The sequence below is a fragment of the Cupressus sempervirens genome, chromosome 4 (genome assembly GCF_028749045.1).
Source record: "Cupressus sempervirens isolate cs-2001-9-10 chromosome 4, ASM2874904v1, whole genome shotgun sequence".
Taxonomy (NCBI): Eukaryota; Viridiplantae; Streptophyta; class Pinopsida; order Cupressales; family Cupressaceae; genus Cupressus; species Cupressus sempervirens.
In genome coordinates this window covers 482,274,989-482,294,054 of record NC_143121.1, presented here as the reverse complement: position 1 = coordinate 482,294,054, position 19,066 = coordinate 482,274,989, and the positions used below count along the sequence as shown (strand labels likewise).

The 19,066-nt window shown below is 31.5% G+C and overlaps 1 pseudogene; it reads right to left on the bottom strand.

The window, feature by feature from the left end:
- Nucleotides 1-1,865: 1,865 nt before the first annotated feature.
- Nucleotides 1,866-19,066, bottom strand: part of LOC149562066 (cytochrome c biogenesis protein CCS1, chloroplastic-like) — a 43,471-nt pseudogene continuing 26,270 nt past the window's right edge.

The following is a 19,066-nucleotide window of genomic DNA, read 5'->3' as shown; positions in this document are numbered from 1 at the left end:
ATGGTTCTTTTTCTCAGCAATATCTTCAACTGATAATATTCTAGTGGGATTTTTATATTCTTTATCAAGATATTTGCATCCTAAATCACTGATGGAAGCTAGATGAAGCCTCATAAGTCCTTACCATGCTACAAAGTTATCTCTATTCAACTTTAGAATCTCTCCTTTTTAAGACATCTTGATCTTTAACTTAGGTCCTTGAAACCTTCTCTACAAGCACCAAAATCTCTAATATCAATTGTTGAAAATATAAGAGGAGTAACTGAGAGGAAAGGGGTGAATCAGTTACTACTAAAATAAATCCTAGATCCCTTAGATGTTAAATAAAATTTAGACTAATAAAATTGATTACTGTTGATACTTGGTAAGCATATAGAAATTGTTGTAACTCGATAAATGCATAGTGTGTTTAACTTAGCAGATCTTAAGATATTGTTAGTAAATTTACTGACAAGCATGAAAGAAATAACATGAACACATATGACACTAGGATTTAACATGGAAACCTAGTTTGGGAAAAACCATCAATTATAATTGGTTACTATTTTTCACTCTTCTAAAGTGAGCCCTATTAGGAGCCAACCCTGTTAAAGGTTACAAAACACACTGCTAGGTATGACCCTATTAAAAGATTTGATCACCCTGTTAGGAGGAAACCTTTGAGAAGAAAAATTCTCCTACTCCAATTTTATCTTTGCAAATATTTAAAAGGTTGCAAATTAAATGGCTCAGATAAGAAACAATTTCTTGATATAGCATAGAACAACGAAGAACATAAACATATAGCATGGACATATATTCTTTGAAATGAAAGCATCCAAGAATGTAAGCAAAAGTAGAACTATTGAAGTGTAACATGCTTCATTATGCACTTTGATATTGCCAAAGTTGACAAAAAAATTTCCAACTGTGAATAATGATATATTATATAATCAAAGTAACAAAGGAATTTTGTATTCATGACAGTTAGTTTTCAAAGTATAGTACAGTACATAAGTTGAAGAAGAAAAGATCCTAAACTGAACACCACTATATGAAAATTATGCATTTTATCCCACAAGAACTTTAGCACTAAAAAAACTACTTTTGAAGTTAACTTGTGTAGTCATTTTGCTCTTTTTTAGAATTTAATTACTGAAGAGTAATTCAGTTTCTTTAAATTGTTATGGAAATCACAATTGCACTTGTCCAATGTATCCTTTGTCTGCTCCTTAAGAAATACTCTATAAGAACTCATTTACATCAAATATAGAAGTTGGATCCTTCTTTGTAATGATGCATGACCTATTTTACACAACACATTTTAAATATTATATGCTAAAATATATATCATGGTTGCACTTGTACAATGTATGAAATGAAGAAAGCCAAGTTTGAGATCAAATTGTATTTTTTTTTCAAAATGACAGTTTATTCACAAAAGAGTAGATATGACAATGCACCATTTTAGTTATAATGGCTGAGATAAGATTTCTAGGGGTAATATCAAAAGTAGGGTTCCAAACAAAAATCCAAGATGGTGCTACTTGTTGACCTTGGCCACTATGAGCATGAGTTAGTTCTTTTGGTGACCTCTCTTTAATTATTATATACTCACTAGAGGAAATTGAAAGATCCACTGAGGTCAGAGGAGCAGCTACATAAAATGGGATATGATGGTGCAAAGCTGAGAGTGCCAGATTATATGTCCCTATTTTATTTGTTGTGTCACCTATGAAAATATAATACCAACTTAGCAAGCCTTAACATACAAGAACAAATGTTATTGGAAAAATTCTATTGGCCAATCATCTAATGAGATTTAATTTGATGGACATCACTTTCAAATATCATAGCAAAGAAATTGCAGGATATTAATAGTAATTCTACATACCATTTGCAATATGTTTATTACTAACTACTTTGGGAACTAAATCAAATATCCAACTCATCTCTTCTTGAAAACCTAGTTTATCACTATTACTCTTTCCTCCAACTACAACAGATGTTCCATCTTGCAAAGCCCATACCTACACATCCATTATTTATTTTGTAAATCAACACATTAGACATAATTTTTGTGCCATTATCCAAATGGTCATAACTTGAAAAATACATTAACCAAAACTTGAAATGAATTTTGTGAAGGTGGAAATTTTCTAGATCTAGGCTTACCTGTGAATGAGAAAAAGAGCTGACAATAGTTGTGAACATGAGTGCTCCAAATCCAGCATATACCATAGGAACCCCCAGATCCAACTAAGATCAAGCAAAACAATTAGCTAGAAATAGGAAAAATATGGTTAAAACAAGAATTCATATATCAGTTATACTTTGTCATCTTTTTTTCATAACAACTATAAAAGGAAGGGTAGTCATAACTAATAATCAGTGAGTTTGGCATACTCATTGTGATTAATGTTAATCTCCTTTTCATTAAAGTTTTTACACATGATTATTCAATCTAATTTCACTCAAAATAGAGTTATCTCCATCATATTCTTTATAGGTTCACACAATAAACTATTAAATAGAAACAAACAATGGAGAAAAAGCATGGACCTTTAGTTCTAGGCTAGTGCTACCAATCACATCATCGACAACAACTTCCATGCCATCAATGGTTATTGGATGATTTGACCCAGGTCGCCTAACTCCCACAAACTTCCCTTCTTGATCATACATCACAATAGACTACAGATCTTGAGCCAAAATTGATCTGTGGTATCAAAGAAATAATCACCAAATATGATAAATTAAATATATGAGTTTTCCACAATCCATAATCGATTCAGTTTCAAATTTCTGGAATAGATTCTGTATAAGTATTTGAATCAACATGTTGGATTGCACACTCAAATGCATTCTTAGCTCTCTTGTATCTTCATGATAAACATACAACATGATCTAAAAATTTCATTCAAATACTTATATACAATATTTTCTAGAAATCTATAAATGAATCAGATATAATGGTTTAGAAGCTCCAAAATTTAGGAAATGACAAAAATATCCTTCAAGATGGTTTCTTTTTTTGGCTCTTTCAAAGAGAGATTTAAAGATTTTAGAAATAAATATTTCCCATGTATACTTACATTCCTTTAGGATTGGTAGAACTATTATCATCTTCTAGTGACAAGAATGTACCAAAAAGTTTATTATCTACACTCTATAATGTAGCCATTACAAGATTGAATGGTCCTGCACCATTCTTGTGTATCTGAAGAGCTGAGATACTTCACTTTACTTGATAGATTATGATGCCCCCAAATCGTAAGGGCTATCCACACTGATAGTCTTCCTTAGAACTTCCTTTCCATTTGTATCATGTAAAGAAAGGTCAATGTGAAATTGGGATACCTAAATAAAGATGGGCGAGAAAAATTAATAATAATAAGATACCTGCTATTAACATCTCAATGCAATTTTCAAAAGAGATTTGATTATTTTGAGATTATCAAATTGAAAAATGTAAGTAGACTGTACTCCCCATCTAGAATCTATGATGTCATTATCATGACATTATAATTTGGAAGCATGCAATGTTAAAGTAATTCTAGAGAAGGTATAATGCAAATTTTACAGATAAAAAACATGCAAGAATCCCCTCATAATAAAGACAATGCCTTGAATAAAATCTAGCATTGAAGGATCCCTCATTTTGGTAAAGGTCATCAGAAAACTGTAAGAGACATGAAATTTCCATAGTTCATGATCGTTCTAGTGAATGCTTTTAGATATAATGATACAACTTTTTTTAGCATCAACAATTTGGACCACTCTCACATTTTTCTCAAATGTTGATGCTGGAAAACACTACACAATTATAACCAGAAGCATTTGTCAATACCATAAAACTATCCTTGCTTCCTCTATAGGTTGTATTATGGATACGCTATATGAAATCTCTCTCTTGAAGCATATGGGAGAAAAAGCAACTATAAGTCATATATTAACTATGGCATGGAGTCCCTATAGCACTAAACTTCTCAAAGATTTTCCTAATTGATGTCTTTGAGGATGTGAAAAAGAAAGAAGAGTGAAAAAGAAAAAGAGCGTCAGCTATATAAATCTCAAGATATCAATAAGAAATGACTGTAAATGCTACCTAGATTTAAAATTCACACAAAAAATGTCACAAATAGCATAAACACCAATCTTACTTTTAAGAGGTATTTTGATTATGTGTATTCTTCCACTCTAGAGATGATTGAGAAATTTGTTAGCATCATTTAGCAATTTCAAGTAAACAATACTCACATTAAAGATTTTACTAAGTCGCATATTTCATCTTTAGATAGAAAAGACAATGATCATATATAAAGAATCATTTATCTAGCTCAAGAGGTCATAAAATTAAAAATAATTCAAGCATTTTAAGCATATGAACCTGTGTGAATGCTCTAAAAGTAGAACCTCAACAAGATCCATAAAAGTTACACAATCATCTACCGCCAATTTTGAAGCCTGAGATGACATTATAGTTTTTTGAACTTAGAGAAAAGCAATAGAAACATGTGAAGATGATACATAATACTAAATATTTAGGTTGCCCTAACAAAAAATAATTATTTTGAACTTTAAACAACATGTTCAAATACATAGATTAAAATCAAAATCTTACCACACTAGTGGATATCAAAGAAGAATTTGTTTGAAAGATCAACTGCCAGATCTTCTCTCTTATGAGCATATCATCTACAATTCAAGTGATATCTTTCCATATTTATGACACAAAGAGCTCATATAAAGATGATTACAGAATGAGATGGATTATCAAAATCAATTTTCTAGTGGGCAGACTATTCAAGTTCTACATTAATAAGGGAATTAATCTCCGCAATAGTGCAAAGAAAGAAACAATAACCCTAACAACCCTCAACCTGATTAGATTAATATGGCACAAATTGAGCTATAATTTATCAAATTTTAAATTCCAATTGCTTATACTTACTAGCTTTTGTACTAATAGCTACAATCTTTACCACAAGAAGTAGAGCATAGATTTCCTCAACTCTTTGTGTAGGCTTTGAAGCACAACTTTTAATAATTTGAAGTAGAGGCTCCACCAAGGCTTGCATCTATGTAATCAATCATGTAACCTAATATCTTCAAACTCATATTATAACATATGCAATAAATCTCTAAAAATTGATCTATAAAATATTAAAATCATTGTAATATAAAACTTAACCCAAAGAGTTTGACCAGCTAAATTTACCCATATCAAAATCTCCATGTTCTTGCATGCCATTCATAAACAACAAAGATGTCCTCTTTGTAGGGATTCCTTCTCTTTAAGTCCACTAATAATGAATTATGTAGCATTATCTACATTGCTTTCTATTGATCCTAGAATCCAAGAACCCAGGGCTGACAATAGTGAAAGATGAACCTCCTCGTTACCTGCAAATTTTATCCAATAGCAAGCACATTAGATATAACTAAATTAAAGAAAATATTCTACCTTCCAATATTAGGAATCAAATATTTATTGATTAGTAAGAAGTAAACCATCTTCTTTTTAAGTGGACATCAAGAAGAGGGATATGGAGGTGGCCAGAGTGTTTATGGATTTGCCAGGAGGTGCATTTAATAGAGCTTGAATTGTGATAAACATTCCAACTCTTTGACAAGGGAATTTTAATTTCCCTTCTAATCCTAAAAAAGATAAAATTATACTTATAAAGAACTAAATCAATTTAATAGTTCAATTGTAGACCATCAAAACTATATTTCTTATCAATGCATCCATCAATGGACCTGATGCATTTCCTTTTTTTCAGTTAAGTAAACCATCAAAACTATATTGCTTATCAATGCATACAACTATTAAAAATATAGGAGAGTTTAGAGATGGTTACAAAGAATGTTGGTTTTCTTTGTAGTAGTGAATCACCAAGAGAATGACCTTCAAAAACTAGTGGCAGGTGTGTCTTTGAAGAATAGCATGACATCACATATATAAAATGAAGCAAAAGAATTCATTGCCAATGCACCATCTCTAGCAAGCCATCCATGTTAACTCCCAATCTAATCTATTGGCTATGAGTAGAGTAACTGTTGTAGGAGAGAGTGCATGCAAAATCCATTCAAATACTAGTATTAGGTGTATATGCTTCTGATATGGTAGAAAAATCATTTTTTATTGAGTATCGGCCATCAAATCCCTTGCATGGCACCTTTAGAGACCAATGCCATACCTAAGAAACCCCGTAATGACCAAAATGTACTGCAAAAATCTTCGATGTAGACAGAGCATGCAACTTTGACATTCTCGCAAGACAAAATAGAATCATTATGCGTTCATTTATAATTAGAAGCTTTCTAATCAAAATGCATCAAGATCAATCAGTAGTAGTATCATATAGTGGTATAAATTATATGACATATAGAAAGATTTATTCAAAAATCATTGACCTCATATTGCCTTCGTTATTTTTTATGCATGCAAGTTTACATGCTAAAAATGTGACTGTCCAATACTAATGCAATTTGCAAATTTCCCAACCAATTTTACATTTTTTTAATTGAAAATCATCATCAATGATTGAAGTAATCTGATCTAAATTTTTTTTATGCTTTCATATATGATATGTAGGCTTCTAGCCAAACATAGTTTTTAGTTATCTATCCTGCTAAATGTAGAAATAGCTATGAATCTATAAAGAGGTTCTGGCTCACTAAAACATGGGAATCTCACACATTTTCTTTGGTTTGCATCATTTTGAATCTTTCCCTTTACCTTTGCAAAAAAAATAAAACATGTTTACGAAGGAAAACCAGATATTAAGTTTTACATTGGAATATATTAAAAGAAAACTATAACCACCTTAGCAAAAGCAGCACATGGTAATCTACCTCAAAATGATAGAAGAGGACATTCTCTCTAAATGTACAATGGTTGCTCAATTTTGGCATATAACTCAATAGCCGCCTCTAATATAAATAGACTTATAAGACAAAAATTCAAAAGCAACCTTACAATGCTTATCAGACATCTAGACATTTTGGCTAATGAAAAAAAATTCAATATAAACAGGGCATATTCAAATCTAGATACAAATAAAAATTTAATAGCAAATCAAATTCCCTTTTATCCATTTATGATATTGGAAAACTTAAAACCTATTCAAGTACAGGGAATGCATAAGAAGATGAGAATTTCAAGATCAATTCCTTAAGTTAGCCATGCTGATAGAATCAGCTCATCGCTATGTAATGCTCTCTTGTCCTCCCAAAATAACTACCATTGATGTTCCTCACTTGCATTATATTGATGGTTAAAAAAATGAGGAAAAAGTCAAATTAAAACTTCAAAAATATTCTAAACCATGTAAATAGCATGCAAGGCACTCTAAAAGCCAACACCTCCATTCAATAGATTCATTCTCAAGCCTAGTCTCGAAAGATATAGTTGTATCTTTATTGCATAAAGACACATATACCAACAAATGGAAACATTTGGAAGCTTGATCTAACTGTTGATAGATGCTTATGTCCAGCCAATCAGATTCAATCATTACCAATTACACACAGGAGGATCAATGTCAGTAGGATATTGTCTAATTTAATCAAATATATCAAAAGGTAACCTTAGCAACTATGCAACTATAATATAATTGCATCTACAACTCACATGTTCAAGACACAACATGGTGACAAACTCCCAAGATATATGAAAACAACAATACTCATTAAAAAGCTTTGAAAAGTAGGTTTGACAGGCCCATTTTTGGTGACCATAAGCCTTTATTTTTTTATTTGAATTCTTATATTTGAAAAGACTCAAAAGTAATATGTATGTATATGACCCTTTAACAAAAAAATTAATTGATGATATGTATATGCATTGTTGGTTCTTGCACTTTCTTGCGTCTGATGATAGATCAGAGTGTGATCATAAATACTTTCCCTAGACATCTAAATGAGTTTCCATCTATTTAGCAATGACATTTCATAAAAACTTCAATGTTCTTATTACCATCAAATTTTAAGTGTACTTAAAGCACATAACATATGCCTCACATAAGTACTTCTCTTGGGCATATAAACAAGTTAATCTATAAAGTTTTTGATTTTGTATATGCTTTTGATTTGGCATCTACCAATTCAACTTTGTTCATTCAGCTCTCTAGTTTCCAATCTTTGCCATTTTCTTTAATGCAATCCTGAATAATTTGCAACAGAGCCATCTTTGACTTCCAATCTCTTTCTACTCACAAATTTTGTCATTTTCAATCCTTCTAGTAGAGCTAACAATTTCATCCTTATTATTAGACTTGGTGCCAAAAAATTATGATCCTCCTTTTATGAAAGAGCCTAAAGGATAGTGAATAACCATTCCCTCTCCCATTAGTCTAGGGTTGCCTTTGGAAGCCCCATCAAAATTCAACTTTAAAAACCATCCTTAGGTGAAGACACTTTCTTGCTAGCTGATAATTTTTATATTCCAAAAATGGGAATGTGAGTCTTACTATTATGCATCACTTAATTTAGAGCTAACTACAATTTGTTAGTGTTGGTAATTAAACTATGGTATTAAAGTGGGTTAAGCATGAGTGGAAAATCATCAGACCTTTCATAGTGAAAACCTATACTCAAATCCACAAAAAACATTTTACATGTTTATGTGCCAAATTATACCATCCAATTTTGGGTGTTGTGGAACCTGATGGGTGACATGAGGTGCAAGTCTTGCATCTTACGTGGATCTGATGCAAGGTTACCACTTGATTGTGACATCTAATCTCAAAGACTCTATGCAAGGGGAAATTACCAATGGAAAAAAAAAAGTCAAATTCAGTTATGTTTTTTGAATTCTTCTTACCAAAATTTCAACAAGAGAAACAGGCTAATTTTTTCCATCTAGAGCTTGGTTTTAGTCAATATTTTTTTGTTATAGAGATTTATACCTCAAGTTTTCCACATTGATATTGTTAAAAATCAATCTTAATGTTTTAATTAGTGAAACATCTATTTGATAATAGGGGCTTGTAAGCAAATCTAGTTTGTTTGATATAGATTTCTTTTAGAGCTAGTAGGTTGTAAAATTTGGCATTGCATTGAGGGTTGCATAAGCATATTTCAACATCTACTATTTTATTCTTTATTGTAATTTAGCATATGCATTTCAGTTGAAATGTGGATTGCAAATTAAATTAAAATGTGGGGGAAAAAAATTTAAAAAGAGAAAAAAATCAGCACTTTTCTCATGTATAAATTAAATTTCATCATGAGTTTTGTGTTGATATAAATTGCTTATATAGTTTTTTCTACATTGATATCCACAACAAGACCATTTCACATTGTATATGTATGAGACGATGTGAAACCTTTTTTAGATGCATTTTTGCCAAGGTTTCTAGTTTACATGTGGAATTGGTAAGATGGATTTTGTTACTATGATATCAATGATAATAAATCCAGACTAATGTTCCTATGTTAGAAAATGGTGCTCAAAAAAATTAGGCCTTCACCACTGTCATTGCATGTTTGGTTTATCTCTAATTTTCTTTTTCATTTATCAAGTTATGAGTGTTTTTATGGAGTTTTAGCTCCCTAATACATGCTAACATTTGCAGGATGGAAAGGTTGTAATACATTGGAGGATGAAAATCCATCAGAATTGGCCAACAAAGTGGCCAAGGTGTCTGGTTCCATACACATTGCCAAGACAGCTAGTCCTACTAGTCTTGGAATGTCTTCTAGTTCTATGATTATCGAGATAGTGAAACAAATATATAAGTCACCTTAGACTACTAAAACTAATATAGAGTCTGGTGATCTAGTTAAGAGAAAATTGCAAAAATTTGTCAATTCCAAACCAGTCATGTTGTTTATGAAAGGGACATCCATGGGAAGTTGAGGTTGATAAATCGTACATAATCCTCAACGTTTGGCAAATCAAAAGTCTAAGTAACTTGGATAAAGAAAATCGATGATAGATGCCTAAATAGAGATTTATTGAACGGGGACCAAGCAAAAATATAAATAATGTAGTACTTAGAATCCTTAATGTTTTGCAAATGAATAGTTTAAGTAACCTAGATAGAGAAAAATTGATGATATGTATGCCTACACAGAGATTTATGTAATACATGATCTTGATTCAAGGGTTTGTGTAATGGGGGAGTATTTGTAGAAAGAACATCCTCTACAACCTTTTCAAATTATCAAACTATGACTTGGCTAACTCAACTCCAGTCCCTGTTGGGTTTCACATGGAAACTATTCCCATTCTATATTGGCTACCTATATAGACTATGGGGGAGAAAATAGACAATTGTATGTCCTATGGACAACTATACTACTGCTCTACTTTCTCTACAGCTATAGAATACAACAAATAAAACCCTAATAATGTTCATCAATTATCTAACAAATTGTTGATATACTCATCCTAGTGGTAATGAAAAAGAAATATATAGTCAACTCTCAAGGATTGAAGATTCAAAGAAGTAATTCCTACAAATACAGGGGATGGTAATTCCCTTTCCTATTTCAAATATATGTTCTATATCAACCCATAAGTGCATGTATTTGTCATGGAATTCATAATAAAACAATGAAGAATCCATTAACTACTAAACCTATGAATTAATTTTATAGAAATACTCAAGTATTTACTTAAAAATTTTGGGAAAGAATAAAATAAAACAATATTTTCTTGGTCTACATGTAGTTGGGAATGGGCAATGTACTAGAGACTTCTTGTAGTGCAAGACAGATTCTCATGCTTAGAGTTTATATGCTAACATAGCTGCAAAAATTCATGGTGATGGCTTGAATTGCCTTGATGTGATTGATCAATGTTTACTTTCAGTTGTATTAATATTCAAACTAGGTTAGTAATCAATGTTTTTTTAGTAGGTTATATTCAAACTAGGTTTTGGATTGTTTGGAGTAGCTATCCCATTTGATGGACTGTTTGTTTGTGTTTTGAGATTTATGGGCTTTTTCTCAATTTCAATGGCTTAAGCTATCATCTTATCTATAGCAGGCCCTAGTGTGATTTCTCTTCTAAATGCAATTTCTAGTAAAAAATAACTTAACTCAGGAGCAGCAAAGAATGAACTAGGTGCCGCCAAAATTCTCTGCCCTCATTTTAGCCATGAAAGATGATTTTATCCTATTCACAAATAGTGAAATGGTCATGGAAAAAGTGTTAAACATAGAAAAAATGCCTTTCCATAGTATACAGCTAGTTCCATAAGCTAGAATATAAATGTTGATGCAGATGAAATCAAGCTTTACATCACAGCTAGATCTATTTGGTAGAATGTATGTTTTAATTTTAGAGGTACACTTTTGTATCAAACTGGCCAACTAACCTATAAATTCTATTTTTAAATTCTATGTTGTCATCAGATGCACATTAGATTTACTTCAATAAATTCCCTTAACTACATGGATGAACTTTCATCTTCACCATTGGCTACAAGCAATTGTTCCCCAACTATTTCATCTATGTATCTACTATGTAGAGATATCATGTTGAATTGTTTTAATTTGGCTACTTATGGTATTGTTATCCAATGTCTTGCAAATTCCTTTGTAGTTTCTAATGTAATACACACAAAATATCATGAATATATGTTCTATTAATGTTTCAATTGCATCCATGTTTTTGCAACTCTATCTTCATTCTTCTAATTTTTTATATAGGGAGAATTAGATTTTAACAATCTTCTTCTAACAATTGAAGCAGGAATCCTTCATTCTTGCTATAATTCTTTATAATATAATTTTGCACAAGCTCTATAAAGGGACATAAACATGTTTTCCTAGCTTAACATGATAAAGCAATGTCAATTTTGCCATCAGTATTATCTAGCATTAGCATCTTTTTGTAGCCATGGCAACAAAAGTTGTTGCTAGGAACTGCCTTTGAAAATCCAAAGGCCAAATGTAATATTGACTTTAAATATTATAGATATATCACATACAAGTTTTTAACTGCTACATTCAATCCAACAAGCACATAACCTAGAAGAAAAATGGAGCTATTAAAGAAGGAAAATTATGGATTCTTGAGACATTTTGTTTCCGCTTATTAGCAATTTAGTTTTCAATCCTCTCAAATAGGAATAATCAATTTGAATTAATTGAAAAGACCCGACAACATGAGTAAAGTTTATCAAGGATTTGATCTAGACAAGAGAATGTGAAAAAATCCAACAAAGACTTAGGAGATATGCTTATAAGTGAAGAGCTTGATAACCTCGTGAATAAAGATAATGAATATTGTTGAATGCAAATGTTGAGGATTTATTGGCTATCATATTTTCAAAGATTGAAGTATGTCCTAGAATTCTATGCTGATAGATGGGAAAGAGGGATATTCTGATGAATTTTGGAGAGGTTTTTATACAAATAAACTTTAAATGTGATTTTTTGGGGGGTTTTAGATGCATGCCATTTGAATACAGATGCATGATTTTTTTGGGGGGCTTGGATGTTGTATACAAAATTAAATCATTGGATAATGATGCTTTATCATTGATCAAGACAAATATAAAATGCCAATTGATACTATTGGCTACTTGTTTTTAGATCAAAATTGTTGCATGGGAAAGCCTGTGTATCATCATTTAAGGTTCACATCTATAATGTGTATTCCCATCCATGTCCTGGTCTTTCATGTTTAAGAGGTTATTTTACTCACATCTCCACCTTTGTAATAACTATGAAAACTAGGAAGAAATTTGGAAAGGTTGAGAGGATTTTTCTTGTCACTTTTTCTAAGACCCCTTACATTGTCATATATCTAGTCTACTAATAAGTGGGCATTGAGCAATAGCTCTGCTAATGAAATATGTACATAAAATCCCTTACATTGTCATTCATATAATCTACTAATAAGTGGACATTGAGAAATAGCTTAGCTAATGAAATATGTTCAGAAAAAATTGGGTATATGAGCTCAATAATTTCTCAACTTTGGGACAAATCTACCATTAGGAATGGATTGAATAACTTATTAACTTGAAAACCTTTGGATATTTGATTCTAGAAATACAAGGTTTGTGTGTGTGTTAGAGAATGATTAAGAAATCAATAGAAGAATGATATAGTGTAGCACCAGTGATGGTCTGTACTCATTAGTTTGCATCAATTTCAAATTACTTATTAATTTAAAAACTTTTCGATATTTAATTCTAGAAATACAAGGTTTGTGTGTGCATTAGAGAATGACTAAGCAATCAATAGAAGAATGATTTAATGTAGCACTAGTGATAGTATGTACTCATTAGTTTGCATCAATTTCAAATTACATAAATTACTTCTATACTTGGAGGTGCTAGAAATAATGAAAGGGATAGGTGTGTTAACTATTAGTAAGTCTACTTGCTATAGTAACAATTTGTTGATGAGATTTGGTTGGGCATGTTATTGATTTCCCATCCTCAGCAATTTAGCTTGAAACTTAGAAAATAAAAAAATGTCTACAGTTGAGAGCTACCTTTGTTAGAATTCAAAGATGTCATTTTTCCTTTTTTTGGGCCATGGATGAGCTTGGATGTGCACCCTATGGTGGGCTTCCTGGGTACATCCAAGTGGCATCTATCTCCACCTCCACCTTCTAATTTATCCACATCTGCATACTACTTCTAGGGAGTGAATCGATAAGTTATTATCAACATGAATGCCTAATGAATAATATCAAAAGCCAAATTATGATTGTCTAGACAAAATCAATGTGTTTCCAAATAGGTTTAGCAAGAGAGGGGTGTTGGGATGCCCCTTTCTTCTTAATTAGTTTCCTTTTGAACAACTCAGAAAGAACCCTAAAGATAGATGTTTGATGTTGTACAATCCCTATACAAGATCCTTTCACTACTACCTTCAAGCTAGGTAGGTCACACTAGAAATTAATACGAGTTCTCATCATGAAGTGGTTGCAGTTGATGTTCAAGATAGAAATACAACTAGTGTTGAAGCAGAAGAATGACTAAAAATTGAAAAGTATTTGGTGTCTAATGATGAGTATGAGGAGGAAGATGGACATAATCCTACCTACACCTCCACTACACATTAATACAAGTGTTGTTGAAGAAGAATGGCTTGATATTGAAAAGCATCTTATGTTTGATGAGGAGGATAGACATAATCCCTCTCTACCTACACCTCCATCTCCACTACAAATTATAAGTGTTGCTAAATTAGCTATAGTTGGTGACATAAATTTGAGTTTCTATTCTACAATTTTTATAAATATTTCAATACATTGATGATATGCCAATACCCATTACACTTATATATACACATACCTAAATACTATCACTAATATAGTCAAATCCAAAGGACTTCCCATCTAGTATCATTTTTTCATTAGAGGTTGGGTTGATATTAATCAAGCATCCACCATAATACATTCTGATATTGTGAAAAGCTCAAGTATTGGCTTTTAAACAAGAAATAATTTTCGAGTGGATTGGCAAGGGGATTTAAATTCTAAAAATAGTACATAATGTAGTAAAAAATGGGAAACAAAAATCTCTTCAATTAATGTCCCAAACAATAGAATAAATTTGCTTCATTTCCCTTAAAACTATCCAAACCTGGGCAATAGGCTCCACTCACTCTGCTACTTCACTAGATTGAACAAAGCAAAATAAGTTACATTATTCCCCAAACCTTGTTTGCCTTGATGCCATTATTTACCAAGGTGCCATGCTCAATGACTAGAAAACCCTAGGCTTGAAACCCTCAAAAAAGTGTAAGGCGGCTGAAAGGTAGTTGCAAGACAATATATCCCCTAAATCATTTCATAGTGCATACATACACTTGGAAATGTCTTCTTAAAAAACTAGCTCCAATGTCCTTTCCTATTCTTTTCTAGGCTCTACATTTTCACTATGTTGAGGGTGCTCTTGATCCTGTGGCACATTCCTAGTCTATGATTTGGAATCTGTGTATTAAAACCCCACAAAGCCATAATGAGAGTCATGCCCTTTTCCCCACTAAATTTCTCATTGTAAAACACCACTGCAAGTAACTCATTGTATATAGTTGGTAGACATTGGTCCCTACGGGGAATCTTCTGGGAAAATACCAAAATCCAATATCTTCCTCCCACCCAATATGTAGGCTCTAATCCATTATTGAGATAATCATCCAAAGCACAAAGCAAACACCAATAGCCTTTGCTCATGCAGCTCACTCCTTTTGCCTTACCACTCCTCTTTTAATTTGCATTTTCCACCCTTGCTCAACCCACGAATGAATGAAATTTTTTTTAATCCATGAATGAGAAGCTTTTTCTTTTTTTGTTAATAACATTGAGTTGGTTAAAATTAAACTGGGAAAACATAGGTTGGTCAAAATTTTGACCAAATTGACTATAGAATTTTTATTTTTGACCAACATGAGAATGAAAAGGGAAAAAAAAAGGAATTATAGCTTTGGTCCAAAAATTTGGTAGAAAAACAAGTCCAAATGTACTAGTGATTCCAGTTTTAACACACCATTAATGTATAGTTCCTTCAACAACTCATCCATCTCCAATGTTCCAATATCTTGAATAACACATTTAATATGTGGGTGGAAGTACAAACCTGTGTCACTGTTTGTGATATCATTAGGTGTTTCGGCCAAAAACCTTTCGGCCGGAATAGTTCTAATCGAACATACGTGGTGGTTCTGCGCACCTACATGGCTCGTACCATTTCAACTGAAACTGTTTCGGCTAGAACAGAACCCTGCGACACAATAAAACTGTCGCAAACCTCTTGTGGCTATCATTTTGACTATTGCAGTTCCTAGGTTCCCAGAGAGCAGGTCAAGTGTTTCGACCGTAATTGGTTAGTGGCTTTTTCCTCCCTACATTTTAAAAAAAATTAACATGTTTTTTTATTAATAAATGTTAATTGTACTTAAAGTAGTTTTTTTTACCTATTTTGTGAGTGAAATATTTAAAATTATTTTTTTTAATATGTTTAAATTATTTTAATTAATTTAGATTGTTTTAGAATGGTATTTAAATTAATTTGTTAGCAAAAATGTAGTTAAACATGAGATAAAAATGTAGAAAAACATTAGTTAAAAGTGTAGAAAAACATTAGTTAAAAGTGTAGAAAAACATTAGATAAAAATATAGAAAAATATTAGGTAAAAATGTCAAAAAAATTAGTTAAAAAATATAGAAAAACATGAGGTAAAAATGTAGAAAAACATTAGTAAAAAATGTAGCAAACCTTTAGGGGACATTGTTCAATTTCTAACATAACCTGATGGATCTAGAGGTGAAAAAATAATCTCTTATGGTGAAATTAATTTTGACATTAAATACACCTTCTAACATAACCCTATATTAACTACAATCATAACCCATACCACATTCTAACCATAACATAGGCACTCTACTAACCAAATGAACCACACTTATATATTCATGATGTTCATTTTAACAACTAGTTATTGTTAGGTAATAATGAGTCTTACATTACCAAAGAACACATTAAAATTAGTTAAATGATATGTTTTTAGGTACATTATCCATGCATCTGTGTCTTAAGGGGATAGAGGAGTTGTAATAGGTCATACTATTTTTTATAGGTTCTAATAAGTCTTAATATGTATTATTAGGATATAATAGGTCTTATTAGGTAATGATGATTCTTACATTACCAAATGACACATAACGACCTCATGATACATTTCTAGGTATTTTTATCCATATATATGTTAAGGGGACCTAGGGACTCCTATAGGTCATTACGTCTGTTATAGGTTCTAATAGGTATTCATATGTTTACTTGTACATAATAGGTATTGTTAGGTAATAATGAGTGTTACATCACCAAACAGCACATTAAGATCACTTATGTTACGTTATCTGTACATGTGTGTCTTAAGGGGACATAGGAGTCATAATAGGTCATATTATTTTTTATAGGTTCTAATAAGTCTTAATATGTATTATTAGGATATAATAGGTCTTATTAGGTAATGATGATTCTTACATTACCAAATGACACATAACAACCTCTTATGATACATTTCTAGGTATTTTTATCCATATATATGTTAAGGGGACCTAGGGACTCCTACTAGGTCATTACGTATGTTATAGGTTCTAATAGGTTTTTCATATGTTTACTAGCACATAATAGGTATTGTGAGGTAATAATGAGTCTTACATTACCAAACAACACATTAAGATCACTTATGTTGCATTTTTCAGTACATTATCCATACATGTGTGTCTTAAGGGGACATAAGAGTCGCAATAGGTCATACTATTTTTTATAGGTTCTAATAAGCCTTAATATGTATTATTAGGATATAATAGGTCTTATTAGGTAATTATGATTCTTACATTACCAAATGACACATAACGACCTCTTATGATACATTTCTAGGTATTTTTATCCATATATATGTTAACGGGACCTAGGGACTCCTACTAGGTCATTACGTCTATTATAGGTTCTAATAGGTATTCATATGTTTACTTGCACATAATAGGTATTTTCAGGTAATAATGAGTCTTAAATTACCAAAAAACACATTAAGATCACTTATGTTGCATTTTTTAGTACGTTATCCATACCTGTGTGTCTTAAGGGGACATAGGAGTTGTAATAGGTGATACTATTTTTTATAGGTTCTAATAAGTCTTAATATGTATTATTAGGATAGAATAGGTCTTATTAGGTAATGATGATTCTTTCATTACCAAATGACACATAATGACCTCTTATGATATATTTCTAGGTATTTTTATCCATATATATGTTAAGGGGACCTAGGGACTCCTACTAGGTCATTACATCTGTTATAGGTTCTAATATGTATTCATATGTTTACTAGCACATAATAGGTATTGTTAGGTAATAATGAGTCTTACATTACCAAACAACACATTAAGATCACTTATGTTGCATTTTTTAGTACGTTATCCATACATGTGTGTCTTAAGGGGACATAGGAGTCGTAATAGGTCATACTATTTTTTATAGGTTCTAATAAGTCTTAATATGTATTATTAGGATATAATAGGTCTTATTAGGTAATGATGATTCTTACATTACCAAATGACACATAACGACCTCTTATGATACATTTCTAGGTATTTTTATTCATATATATGTTAAGGGGACCTAGTGACTCCTACTAGGTCATTACGTCTATTATAGGTTCTAATAGGTATTCATATGTTTACTAGCACATGATAGACTGACCTTAGTATCAACCTTAATAAAACTATATCCCATTTACTTTATTAACATTCTTAACTCTAATTCAAACTACTAAATTAAGTCATGAGTTCTAAATTGTAAACTAACATTTGCTAACTAAACTCATTTACTTATCTAGTAACAAATTTTTCTATCCCTATGTACTAACTCTCATCTACACTCCCCATAATCATCAAAGCATTTACATCAAAATCTAGAATTTAGTCAAGAATTATTTTATTTTTTTGCATGTATACATGTGTACACTTAGTTATCATTTAATCAAGAAATTTTATTTTATTTTTATTGCATATACACATGTACATGTATGAATATTTATTTTTCACATTTGCATGAGCATGTTACAATGTACATTAGATATGGTCTCTAAGATATTTTGTTTAAAAATACATACATGCTACATGATTGAATTTAGCACCATACATTTAATGTTGTGTATTTATATGTATGTGTGTTTCAAATTAAATTTAACTTTTAATTATTTTAATTTAAATACACTTGTATGTTTATATTTGCATATATATGCATGTGCAGATCTCTAGATATTTACCATTCGTGTAGTTTCACATTCATATCCTCGTATTTATTTTCATATATACATTATGGCATCTAATTTTGGGGATCGTGCTCCTGCATCCTCAGGGGATGCCAATGTCCATGGTGGGGGTCAGAGTGTTGAGTCTGGTACAACATGCAGATCAACCTCCTCCACTCATGATAGAGAGCAGTTATTTAGAGATATAGTTGCGAGATTATCTCATGCTATGCAGGTTTTGGATACCTCACTTTCCTCTTCTACCACCCTCCCTAATAGAGAGAAGGTCACAGCGATGTGGGAGTTATTTTGTATGATTCAGACAGTTGAATCATACAACCCTTTT